The following is a 13,205-nucleotide window of genomic DNA, read 5'->3' as shown; positions in this document are numbered from 1 at the left end:
GCAGCCCGAACAGCTCCAGGGTTGGTCATCTTGATTGCGCCACCATCCTTGGGCACCAGGGCATCAGGGATGCTGCCGACGCCGCTGCGCAAAAAAAAGTTTCCAACTTACAGGAGGTCAGAGGATAGAGAAGCCGACCAGGAGGAGCTCCCCTGGTCGGAAGTCTGGGTAGACATACCCCGGCCTAACGACCTTACCGCGTGCTTTACGCCCACAAAACGAGAAGCGCAAAGGCGCGGGGAGAAAAGGCCACAACAGCCCACCCGAAACTTAGCCGATCATTCCCAAAACGGGTCCCGGATGGGTCTCTATCACGCAGGAAGCAAGAACTTCTTCTTCTTCTTCTTCTTCTTCTTCTTCTTCTTCTTCTTCTTCTTCTTCTTCTTCTTCTTCTTCCTTCTTCTTCTTCTTCTTCTTCTTCTTCTTCTTCTTCTTCTTCTTCTTCTTCTTCTTCTTCTTCTTCTTCTTCTTCTTCTTCCGCTTCTTCTTCTCCTTAGTAAGCATGGACACATACCCACGCAGGGGGATTGGCCAAGGTTCAGTAGATAATTCCAATGAGGTATTTGCGCATACCCACGCGGTTGGATACTCCGAATACTTCATCTTCCTTGGTTTTTTCAATTGGACGTCGTCTTCTGTTCTCCTTTCAACTTTTCCTTTTTGGCCTCTTACATGTGACAGTCTCTATCACTGAAAAAGTGCGGCGCAACGACGATAACACAAGAAAAAAAACACAACATATGCGCACACTACCAGCTGTTTATTGGAAGAAGAGGGTGATATTATAACCCTCACATCACCATGTAACAACGCTCTATCGCACTCAACCAAGTAAGTAACAAGTAATCTGTAAATGATGAGACTAAACACAAATCGCAGAACGCTTCTTCCACCCTGAACTTAAAGCACTAGCTTATAAGAAAGGTTATAAAAAAAAACAAATCTTAGCAAAAGCAGTGTCATGTATTCGAAGAAAAAGCCGTCAATACCTTAAACGTAAAAGCAAAACAAAAGCAAAGGAAGATAACAATAAAAGCCACTACAACAACACCCAGGTTTGGGTGTCGGACTCCAGCTATAAGAGGGAATTCTTGGCGGTACAAGTCTTCATAAAAGCTTTTCCAGATAGCAAACTTCATTTCTTCGAAGAGATACAGAGCTATCACTAATACATGTGTTCCCGTTCTTTTTAATCATAAAGGCTTCAAGAATTTCACGTGCCACCTGATCGCGACTTCTGCCTATAGAATCCGAATACTGCTAAGCACTGGCCCACACTTGGTCTATACAGTGGGAAAGCAAATCGACCCCCCCCCCCCCCCCCCCCCCGTTCTGTAGCGATTTTTCGTGCTCCGTGCCCCGTCATTGTTGCAACGAGCCGTCGGGCCTATGCAGATTCTTCCACATGCCAGTGGGATTTCACACACGTCGCTGCGCCGCAGTTTTAAAGCGAAAGCTTTACTGGCCGCGAACTTGCGATTTCGCCGTGGCGCTGCTCCGAGGAGGCACATGACGTCACAACGCGCGCCTCGCCGTGGATATTTCTCTCTCTCTCTCTCTCGCTCCCGAGTCACAACTGCGCATGCGCCACTAGTAGCACCGAGCCACAGGTTTTCCGCCGCTGCGCAGCGCCGCGCCTTTCCTCAAAATCAAACTCAATTTTCAGTTTTCTCTATCTTCTTGGGGAAAGGAAATGGCTCAGTATCTGTCTCATATATCGTTGGACACCTGAACCGCGCCGTAAGGGAAGGGGTAAAGGAGGGAGTGAAAGAAGAAAGGAAAGGAACAATCAGAGGTGCCGTAGTGGAGGGCTCCGGAATAATCTCGACCACCTGGGGATCTTTAACGTGCACAGACGTCACACAGCACACGGGCGCCTTAGCGTTTTTCCCATAAAATGGAGCCGCCGCGGTCGGGTTCGAACCCGGGAACTCCGGATCATTAGCCGAGCGCCCGAACCACTGAGCCACCGCGGCGGGTCGTCCGCATATCCAGGGAGCCAGTTATGCGCCCTTCCTTTCCTCAAAAGCCATCGCCGTCTACAACATTGTCAACGCAAGACGCCAATGAACACAGTGAACGCCGGCAGCTTTCGATTTGTATATCCTGAATTAGCTGAGCTGATCCACATTAATTTTTTTTTTCAGTCATGCACCAACTCGCCCTACAGGCCGCCATTCTGTCCTGTATAGCGGTTAATTCCATTCTGTTCCAGCTTGTGCATCGTCTTTCGCTCTTGGCCAAGGCTGCACGGACATTTTCTCGCATTTTATTATTTTATTCGTCCTGCCGAATCCGTGACATTTCGGCAAACCGAGCACTTGTGCGAAAACAGGGCTGCTATGTTCTCTACTACTCTGCAGCCCACCGTTGGCAGTGAACGCTTCCCGCAGGGAGGGGCGCCTCGATCGCTGCTGTAGCCCTACGACGGCTTGGTGCGGGCGCGGTTGGGCTCAGCGACTCATACATCCTCGATCCGGGCGACCTTGCCATCCGCCGCGGTTCACAGGCTGCGCCAAGACGGTGGCTGGCGCGGCCTTTTGGCGCTCGGCGCAGCGAGTGCGGTCCGGAGCTGCTCGCTCTGCTGGCGCCTTGCGTGGACGGATTGGGTGGAAAGGCCGCCGCTGCAGGGGGAGCGATAAACGTTCCACTTCCAGAAGCGCCAGGTTTTGTCCCCCGAGGCCTAGTTCCTACCGGGGGCTGGGGATTCCTCGGGGGCGCCCGAAGTTAGAAGCGTTTGTCTCCGCCGGCACTGTCTCTCGAAAGCCATCGGAGTGCGCGGGGACCTTCGAACGCAAGGCGGACTGAAATCCAGGATCGCTTCGGCACAGCGGACAGTGTTGCGCGGTATTGCGTTCGCGCTATAAGAGCGCACTGAAAGTCGACCTGTGATTTCTTTCGGTTTCGCTTTTCTGCTGCGCGGCTATCTGACGCGTTCGAGGTAGAGGAAGGCATGAAGTCCGAGCTACGTTTGGCACGCAGCTGCGTCCTGGAGTCTCTTGCATAACTTGGCACTGTGCGCGTGTTTTAATCGAGCGAAAGCAAAACGCAGTAGCGCGCGAGAATGGAGGAGAATTGAGCGATGCGCGTTGCATAGTTCACTGCGTCCAGTATAGTATACAGTGTGGGTCCGGGCCGTCGCTGTGGTGAAGCCTCGCCTATCTTACGAAAATGGCTATTGTGTTTAATTTATGAGTCTGTCGACATTTGCACTGTATAGCTAGTTCACTTGTAGTAGAACCTGTGAGAATAAATTGATTTTTAAATGGCTATTCCTATCGAGTTTACGAACGAAATCGGCCACCGCGTTGCAGTGACTGTTTGACTCAACTCAATGCATTCTGGATCCTGGTACGACAAAGTTTCCAAAACGTTATGCAATTATTTGTTTGGTAAAAGGTATTAAAATAACCTTTCTGCCATGTATACCGCAGCGGTGGTCTAGTGGTTTGAGCATCCGCCTCGAATGCGGGATGTGCGAGGTTCCATCCCCAGTGCCGTCGACTACCCACCGGTGGTATGATGGGTGCAAACTTTCCCCTGGCCTAGTGCTCGGCTTACCTCGGGTGAAATGCTTGAGAAAATGCTTGTTAAATAAAAAAAAGGATATTGCCGCAAGAGAGAGAGAGACTTGAGAGACTAATCGTCCTCTTCTGAGCTCTGGAGGAGGGCGCCGATGGTTGTTTTTAATCCTCAGCGCTCGCTCTATGCCCCCCCCCCCCCCCCAAAAAAAAAACAAAAAACAAAATCTACTACTGGTCCAATGTTTCCGCCCACCTCGGCGTAGTAATAAATGGTGGCGTTTCGTTCGCTGAGGCGTTTTACTTTTTTGGCCGTTGGCGAATATCTCTGCGACCCGACGCGGTGGCTCAGTGTGTTAGGGCGCTCGGCTAATGATCCGGAGTTCCTGGGTTCGAACGCAACCGCGGCGGCTGCTTGTTTATGGAGGCAAAACGCTAAGGCGCCCCGTGTGCTGTGCGATGTCAGTGCTCGTTAAAGATCCCCAGGTGGTCGAAATTATTCCGGAGCCCTCCACTACGGCACCTCTTATTCTTCCTTTCTTCTTTCACTCCCTCCTTTATCCCTTCCCTTACGGCGCGGTTCAGGTGTCCGCCGACATATGAGACAAATCCTGCGCCATTTCCTTTCCCCCCAAACCAGTTATTATTATTATTATTAATAATAATAATAATAATAATAATAATAATAATAATAATAATAATAATAATAATATTATTATTATTATTTTTATTATTATTATTATTATTATTATTATTATTATTATTATTATTATTATTATTATTATTATTATTATTATTATCTCTGCAGGTGTAGAAGGCTTGGTGCTTCGGTTCGCTGTTTTATTTTTGCATTATTTCCGCTTAGTTTCTGCAGCGCCTCCCCCAGGTATGGGCGATGGAACGATAAATGAAGGAATACTCCAGCTCTCTAGTGCAGCGCGGTGCCCATCTTTGCTTGCTCCTGCCTGACTATACAGAAAAGAAGCAGTATCTTTATGCCCTGCAGCAGCGACCCTATGTCTGTTGGAGCTACAAGTTCAGTTGAGAGAGATCCACGACTCCTGCTGCTGTTCTTTTTAATACATGTGCCCTGAATCGAGGCCTTTCGTCGGAGCTCGTCGCGAACTGCCTGCGTGTCGTTATGTAGGTTTCATCGGATGCACCCTCGACATGTATATGACGCGGCCCCATCAATTCGTCGCCGTCTTTTCCGTGCCGTGGTGTCGGATGTTTGCCAGTTTCGAATGTTTGCGACCCAAGTACGCGTCGCAGTGTGTGCGGGCCGTGCTCGCGGAGAGCGCGCGTGCAGTTAGCTCCTCGCGCGTAGCCCAGCGCGGCTCTCGGCGACCCAGAAAGGCGTATAGCAATTTCTTTCGGCTCCCGCGCTCCACATCCGCGCCTCAGGGCGCTCGCTTGCGCGTTCCCCCGTGTCAGCCCTCATCGCCTTCTCGGCTTCTTCGCACGCTTGCCTGCCCGCGTACAACGGGACCCGCGCGCGGCGGTATACATGCAAACTATACGCGCGTATCGCAATAGCGGCCCAGCCCGCGTATGCGTGTGTACACTGCGCTTCGCCTTCGCAGAGTTGGGCCGACTTCTTGCGGGGCCCGCGAGAGCGAGAGAAGTGGGAAAGAGGCGTCGCCGGTATCGGGCATTCTTTCTCCTTCCTCTATTGGCAGTCTGCGCTGGTTGTGTCGTGCAGGCGTCGCATTCTTTTGGACGTCACACTCCCCGCGCATATTGAGTCACCCCGAGAAATTCAGACCGGCCGTCTGGCATTCTTCCCGAGTGAAGTATAAATTATAACAAGTGCGCAGATAGGAATAAAAGTTGCATCAGAAATAAAGTCACGGGTTTACTCAGTGTCATCTCGGAGAGATGTTGCAGATGCGAGACGAATCCACGCAAAAGGATAGCTTATGTTGTTCTCGATCCACGGGCGTGGGCTCTTCGATCCCTGATCGGCGCGGTTGCCGCTGAGTTGGGAGAGGCGGCAGCTAGGCAGCGTTTGCAGGCGTCGGTAATCTTGCAGCTTTCGCGACTGCCAGGGTGGCACCCACGTTGTTACCGCCACCATGAAATGGCTGGTGGCGGGAATCCAGTGGCCAGGAACAAGGTCGGTACGCGCGCCGTGCCAGGCGGCTGCGTCATCTTCGTCGAAATAAAAAAAATTGTAGTGCCGTCCCCTCCTCATATCCCGCCTCTGCGCTGTCGTTCAAAACGTGATCTCGCACCAGCCAACCCAGCTCCCAGTTCGTGAGGAGTGAGTTTTTCGGCACTGGGCTGTACAGCAGGCAACTGCGCGCTAAGACCCCTTGCTGTGGGGCCACGGCGTGCGGTTCACCGAGGTCTGGGTGCGGGAGCGTTACATGACCCGCTCGAAGCGCGCGCAGTGCTTGCCGCGCGGGCCACGCTGGGGCGTCCCCTCTGGTGCGACCCGGATTTCGCGGCGGCGCCAGCGAGGACAATGGCCGCGCGCGCCGAACGGACTCGGCTCCGGCTTGCGGCCCTGACCTTGGCGCTCTGCGGGGACGCGGAGGGCGCGTGCATTGCGCCTGTATTGCCCCCCTCTTTATCCAGGTAGTGTGTGAGATGCGGCCGGCGCCTTCCACGTGCGGGACGCGAGTACCAGACGTGGAGTCGACCACCCTTTGGCCCCTGCTTTCAAGTGGGCTGGACTAGCGCAATCGAAGGTGGCGCTCCATTTTGCGTCGCGTATGGGCTCAGCTGGGCGATATTCTTGTCAGAGGTCGGTGCCTGATTACACTCTCCCGCGAAGTCCTTTCGAATCGATGGGGGGTAACGGAGTAAAATGCCAGCGTGCCGCGAGGTCTCGAGCACTGCTTCCTATTTTTGGGCAGGCGTCGAGAGCGCGGCCTTCGAACCTGTGCCGAAGGTGTGCGGGCGACAACAGAGCGTCCGCTCACTGGCCGCAGCCGGCAGTTGCGCGTAAGTGTGACGCGGAAGTGGCGCAAACTACTCGTGCACGTGCACAGTATACAGGCAAGTCCGGGGCCAGTCACCCAGCGGCGGGGCACGCGCCCTGGCGGTTCACCCCGTGGCCTCCGCTCGCTCTTGGCCCGCTGGCCCAGTTGACGGACGGCCCCTTGTGCACCCGTCGGGCTCCTTTTCCGGGCTGCCCGAGGAGGCCTTCCCGCGATGGCCCCCGCCGCGCTGTGTTTGTGTCCGTGTTCCAGTGGCCGTGCGAAACAACCTCTATTTTTCTCCCTTCCCGTCAGCGCCGGCATCGGACCGCGAATTATACCCGCTCCGCGGGTTCACGCGCACTTGACTCCCGGAGGAAGAACGCGTGGCAATTCTGCGCCGCGAGCATTGTGTGCGCCCGGCGCACTGCCCGCTTCTGGCCCGCAATTTAGATTCGCAGTTTTCGTTGTGCTTTGTTCCCTTCCCTTCCTCAGTCCCACCCGGGGTGTTCTTTCTAATTTTTTTTTAATCGCTCCGCGGGGTGCGGCCATGTGTGCGGTGCCGTGCGTGCTGCTCTGCATCCCAGTGACCTTGTTCCGGCGACTCGGACCTTGCCGCGGTCTCCGGTCTTTTTTCTTTCTTTTTTTGCTTTCTCTCGCTCCTGTTAGCTTTACCAGGGGCCGGATTACGCAACTGTCACAAATTCTGTCACGTTATTGACAGTGGCGTCAAAATGACGACACGATGAGACGTCACCACGTGACGCAACGAGGAATCAGCCAATCACAGCAGGGCGGCGCCCCAAGAACATTCGAGGGGCCGTCTGCTAGATTTTTTGTAAAAAGAAATAATAAATAAGCAACGATGAAAATAACTAATATTTTATTTTGCCATAAAATTGTGTTTAAAGTCCTAAAATATTAAGCAAAACAAAAAAGTGTTCGAAGTTGTGCTAATAAATTGGCTGTTGGGTAACTTTTGCTGCCGCGGCGATGCGCTGACGGCGGCAAAACTTCAAGCCGCTTTGCACTAAAGAAGCCCATTCTACGCCGTGTTTATTGTTTGTTACGTGGCGTCTGAAGTCAAGCTACTGTGCGGTTGACCTAAGTGGGCAGAAAAATTTGAACGAATGCAGTGAAGGCTACGTGCCTACCGAGCGAACTTGCAAGCAGCGCTTGGTACGAAATCGACGAAGACAACTTGTTGAAGTCGGTGTTTTTCGCCTCTTTCGATTGATGACAAATATGTCAAAAGGTGAGGTGTTGCGGTATGTGACGAGTGGTTGTCTGTTTCTTTCGACGAGTGGTTGTCTGTTTCTTTCCCCTTGGGGAACAGAAGAAGACACTAAGTGCGATTTGCTGGGAAAAATAAAGTGCTTTGCCAGCATAAGCGTGTCTTATTTATATGTAGCTGTGTATCACAGAGGTAACGACGGAACCCACCCCTTCTGCGCACTAAATTTACAAATTGCCTCCAATACCTGCCGCACGCATTTGCTCACCGTCGGTTGTGCGATGCCGACGTGCACCTCGCTACCAACGGCAGCCTGAAAGCCGCCGGTAGCAAAGCACCGCAGTGCACACAGCACCTGCCGCCGCACCTACAGCGCACTCGCACGCAAACCTCCCAGTTCATCGGCGAATTCGTCGCATAGCCACTCCACAGTCTGCTTCTATACAGTCGAAAAAGGCGTCGAAACAGCTCGTCCGGAAAGTCAAACGGGCGGTGGCTCAGTGGTTAGGGCGCTCGACTACTGATCCGGAGTTCCCGGGGTCGAACCCGACCGCGGCGGCTGCGTTTTTATGGAGGAAAAACGCTAAGGCGCCCGTGTGCTGTGCGATGTCAGTGCACGTTAAAGATCCCCAGGTGGTCGAAATTATTCCGGAGCCCTCCACTACGGCACCTATTCTTCCTTTCTTCTTTTACTCCCTCCTTTATCCCTTCCCTTACGTCGCGGTTCAGGTGTCCAAAGATATACGAGACAGATACTGCGCCATTTTCCTTTCCCCAAAAAACCAATTATTATTATTATTATTCGTGCGCCCTCGTTTGCCGTTGCTCGCGCCAGCGCAGCCGCCTCAGTCGTATGGCCGCGTACACCGCCGCCATTTTCTGCCAAAATGATAATAATAATTGGTTTTTTTGGGGAAAGGAAATGGCGCAGTATCTGTCTCATATATCGTTGGACACCTGAACCGCGCCGTATGGGAAGGGATAAGGGAGGGAGTGAAAGAAGAAAGGAAGAAATAGGTGCCGTAGTGGAGGGCTCCGGATTAATTTCGACCACCTGGGGATCTTTAACGTGCACTGACATCGCACAGCACACGGGTGCCTTAGCGTTTTTCCTCCATAAAAACGCAGCCGCCGCGGTCGGGTTCGAACCCGGGAACTCCGGATCAGTAGCCGAGCGCCCTAACCACTGAGCCACCGCGGCGGGTTCACTCAGATAGACCGCAAGAAAATGTCGAACGTCTCTGCGCGCTGCCCACTCTGTCTCATTGACAGGAGAACGCTGTATATAGCGCAGCGCATTTAGCTTAGGATCAGGGCAGCCGCGTCGAACATGTGGAGGACAAGCATTTTTCTTGAATACGGTCGAATGCTACCCACACAAGGTGGAAAGCACAACCAAAACGCTCGCCTAAAGGGAACTAAAGAAGGCGTGGGGAAATTAGTAGGTACGACTGGTGAGCTTGCAGTAAATGTGGGGAACGCTCAAACAACGTTACAAGCGCTCAAGCGCTACTAACGTTACTAGCTCTTGCTGCAGTGGCGCATGTCAGCCACAACGCTGTCAGCGCTAATACATTCAGGCCATACATCTCTCTCTCTCTCTCTCACTCACTCACTACCGCCACATCTATCAAAACACGAATGGGGCGTCCGCTTATTGTTGTTGCCTTGGTCACATGGCACATACCCACGACGGGGGATTGGCCAGGGTTCAGTGGGGAGACCCCATAGAATAGGGTAAACTGGTGTCAAGCTAATGATTGAGCCTTGGCTGAAATTTCAGAGTAATTTACAAGAAAACGAAAAACAAAACAAAATATCGTGAGAGAATATCTGAGAATTAAATAATTAAATATATGAAAATACCCAAACGCTCTGTTAAGTGTGGAAATTTTAGAAACAATTAGCAAGGGCATCTGCCGGTAGTTGTTATATAATTTTGGAGGTATTCGCAAACTTGAAGCAATGCAAAACCCGTGGCGCTCGCGCCGAAAGAGAGGACGAGGGGAACCGGCAAAGTGAGACCCAACTTCATAATGGGAATTTCTAGGTGTGCTCTCCTCTGATGTGCAAACCTCCGGCAAGAGAGTAGGAAATGCTCCAATGTCTCTACTTCACCACAAGTGGCACGAAGGTTTGTGGGGCTGAACCCGGATCTACATAAGTAAAGATTTAAACGGGGTGGAGCGCAGCGAATGTCCGGACCCCGTAGAGTATCTGTTACGGGTACAAGTTGGACTTATTTTTGGAAATGTGGCGGAGAGTTTGAAGGTTGCTTCACTCCCGCCACCGGTTGGCCCGGTATTGCACTGCCTCCGGGATCGACCTTGTCTTTAGCGCGTCTTTACTATCCTGTCTTTCTATCCCATCTTTCAACTCTCCTTCTATTATCTGCACGTGGTAGCGATTGTGGCTCGGCTTGAGCCAGTGAGCAGGCCTGTGCACTTTCCTTTCTTCCTGGCAGCAACAGACAGACAGACAGACAGACAGACAGACAGACAGACAGACAGACAGACAGACAGACAGACAGACAGACAGACAGACAGACAGACAGACAGACAGACAGACAGACAGACAGACAGACAGACAGACAGACAGACAGACAGACAGACAGACAGACAGACAGACAGACAGACAGACAGACAGACAGACAGACAGACAGACAGACAGACAGACAGACAGACAGACAGACAGACAGACAGACAGACAGACAGACAGACAGACAGACAGACAGACAGACAGACAGACAGACAGACAGACAGACAGACAGACAGACAGACAGACAGACAGACAGACAGACAGACAGACAGACAGACAGACAGACAGACAGACAGACAGACAGACAGACAGACAGACAGACAGACAGACAGACAGACAGACAGACAGACAGACAGACAGACAGACAGACAGACAGACAGACAGACAGACAGACAGACAGACAGACAGACAGACAGACAGACAGACAGACAGACAGACAGACAGACAGACAGACAGACAGACAGACAGACAGACAGACAGACAGACAGACAGACAGACAGACAGACAGACAGACAGACAGACAGACAGACAGACAGACAGACAGACAGACAGACAGACAGACAGACAGACAGACAGACAGACAGACAGACAGACAGACAGACAGACAGACAGACAGACAGACAGACAGACAGACAGACAGACAGACAGACAGACAGACAGACAGACAGACAGACAGACAGACAGACAGACAGACAGACAGACAGACAGACAGACAGACAGACAGACAGACAGACAGACAGACAGACAGACAGACAGACAGACAGACAGACAGACAGACAGACAGACAGACAGACAGACAGACAGACAGACAGACAGACAGACAGACAGACAGACAGACAGACAGACAGACAGACAGACAGACAGACAGACAGACAGACAGACAGACAGACAGACAGACAGACAGACAGACAGACAGACAGACAGACAGACAGACAGACAGACAGACAGACAGACAGACAGACAGACAGACAGACAGACAGACAGACAGACAGACAGACAGACAGACAGACAGACAGACAGACAGACAGACAGACAGACAGACAGACAGACAGACAGACAGACAGACAGACAGACAGACAGACAGACAGACAGACAGACAGACAGACAGACAGACAGACAGACAGACAGACAGACAGACAGACAGACAGACAGACAGACAGACAGACAGACAGACAGACAGACAGACAGACAGACAGACAGACAGACAGACAGACAATCCTGCACCGCATGAGTGTCATCGCTACCTCACACTGGCAGGTTTTACACGCAGGAGCCTTCCATGCGTACATGAGATGTTGGTAGTCAACAGTAGAGAGTTAGAAACTGAAAACGCTGAAATCGAGTCATATCGAAAAGAACAAGATTAGGGGCGCTACAGGCAACAGGTGCATTTAGAGCTGATTTTACCAAAAAGTCTGCTGCTTCATTTTGCAAAATAGCGCAGTGGCCTGGTATCCAAACGAAGCGCACCTCTGTCACCCATCCAGGAATAAAAAAACTTTATTGAGCGTCTCAAAAAAGCGTCTCGTGTAGACTCCTGCGCCATTAAAACAGAAAGACAATCTGAGAGCAATATCACCTGAGAAACAGTTGTGGGAATGTTCAAAGCGGCCAGCCCAAGAGCCATAAAATCTGCTAGAAATATGGTTGTGTAATCCGAGACTCTAACCGAAAAGCTCCACGAGAGAGACTGAAAAAATACCGACCCCTGCCTTCCGGTCGGCCCCAGACGCATCTGTAGCAATTACAGTATGTTGCGGGTACTGGGCAAGGTGATCAAAGAGGATTCCAGTTAATGTCCTTGCAGGCAGATGCTTCGCATTAGGTGGGAAAATATAATCAAAAGCAATATCCACAGGGGACGCTGCCCAACCAACTGTGCATACAAAATTGAGATCCACACCAATGTTGGATAAAAGGTTCTGAGTAAATAGAACTTGAGGGAGGCGGAACCTTGGCCAATGAGGAGTGAGAAAAAGTGCGGGGTGCGAGACGAAAATAGGTGTGGCCACGCCAGGAGCCGACTCAAATGCCCGCAAAAGAGTCCTGACAGTTAAAAGGTGGAAACGGGAGTTAAGGTCGGGAATACGAGCCTCCAGGTACAGAAATGCGGTGGAAACTGATTGAGGGAGACCTAGGCAGAGGCGCAGTGCGCGCCTTTCTAACAACAGCAACGGATGAAGCTTATATTTAGAGGAGCCAGAAAAAATTATGCAGCCAAATTCCAAAATGGTTCTGGCATAGGCTTTGTAGAGAAGTACAAGCGTGTCCCGGCACATACCAAATTTCTTATTAATTATCCGTATCTGTGTTCATTAATGACCACAGTGAACGCCGACATCTTTCTCTTTGTATATCCTGTATTAGCTGAGCTAATCCACATTATTTTTCTTTGTCACAGTTCGCAGCGCTCGCACGTGAATAGGGTGAAAGCTTAAACTAGCATTCATTACGTGAGTGTGAGCGATGGGGCTACAGAATGAATGAATGAATGAATGAATGAATGAAAAACTTTATTGTATAAGGGTTATTTCTCGCAGCGTTGGTGGAGCCCTCAGTCCAGGGCCCCAGCGGCCTTTGCAGTCTTGCGAGCCCTGTCGATCAGCTTGAGCTGCTCTTCAGGCTTCGAGCTGGACAGCGCAGCCTCCCACTGCTCCGGTGTAGGCGTGTTGTTTATCGGCGCTGCCTGCATTTTCTGACAGGCCCATGTAACGTGGTAAAGCGTTGCGTGTTCACCGCATAGCGGGCATTTGTTTTCATAAGTGGATGGACAGATTTTGCTGAGTAAACTCAGATTGGGGTATGTATTAGTCTGTAGTTGTCTCCAGGCAACCGACTGCTGTTTACTAAGGTCTTTGTGGGGAGGCGGGTAGGTCCTCCGGAGGGCTCGTTGGTGTTCTAAGATGGCTCCATACCGTCTAGTGACTGCGTCCAGTTCCCCTTCGGTGCGCGCCTCCCGGTTGGCGTATGCTCGGGCATTGGCGTCCG

General features: G+C 51.6%; 1 protein-coding gene and 1 pseudogene across 4 annotated transcripts in view; both read left to right on the top strand.

The window, feature by feature from the left end:
• The window catches only part of Evi5 (ecotropic viral integration site 5), a 227,066-nt gene that overhangs the window by 133,935 nt on the left and 79,926 nt on the right, over positions 1–13,205 (top strand). The gene's annotated exons all lie outside the window — the stretch shown is intronic.
• LOC144116755 (U2 spliceosomal RNA) lies at positions 9,875–10,014 on the top strand (annotated as a pseudogene).

Source organism: Amblyomma americanum, chromosome 1, assembly GCF_052857255.1.
Source record: "Amblyomma americanum isolate KBUSLIRL-KWMA chromosome 1, ASM5285725v1, whole genome shotgun sequence".
NCBI lineage: Eukaryota > Metazoa > Arthropoda > Arachnida > Ixodida > Ixodidae > Amblyomma > Amblyomma americanum.
This window is presented reverse-complemented; position numbering and strand designations above follow the sequence as displayed.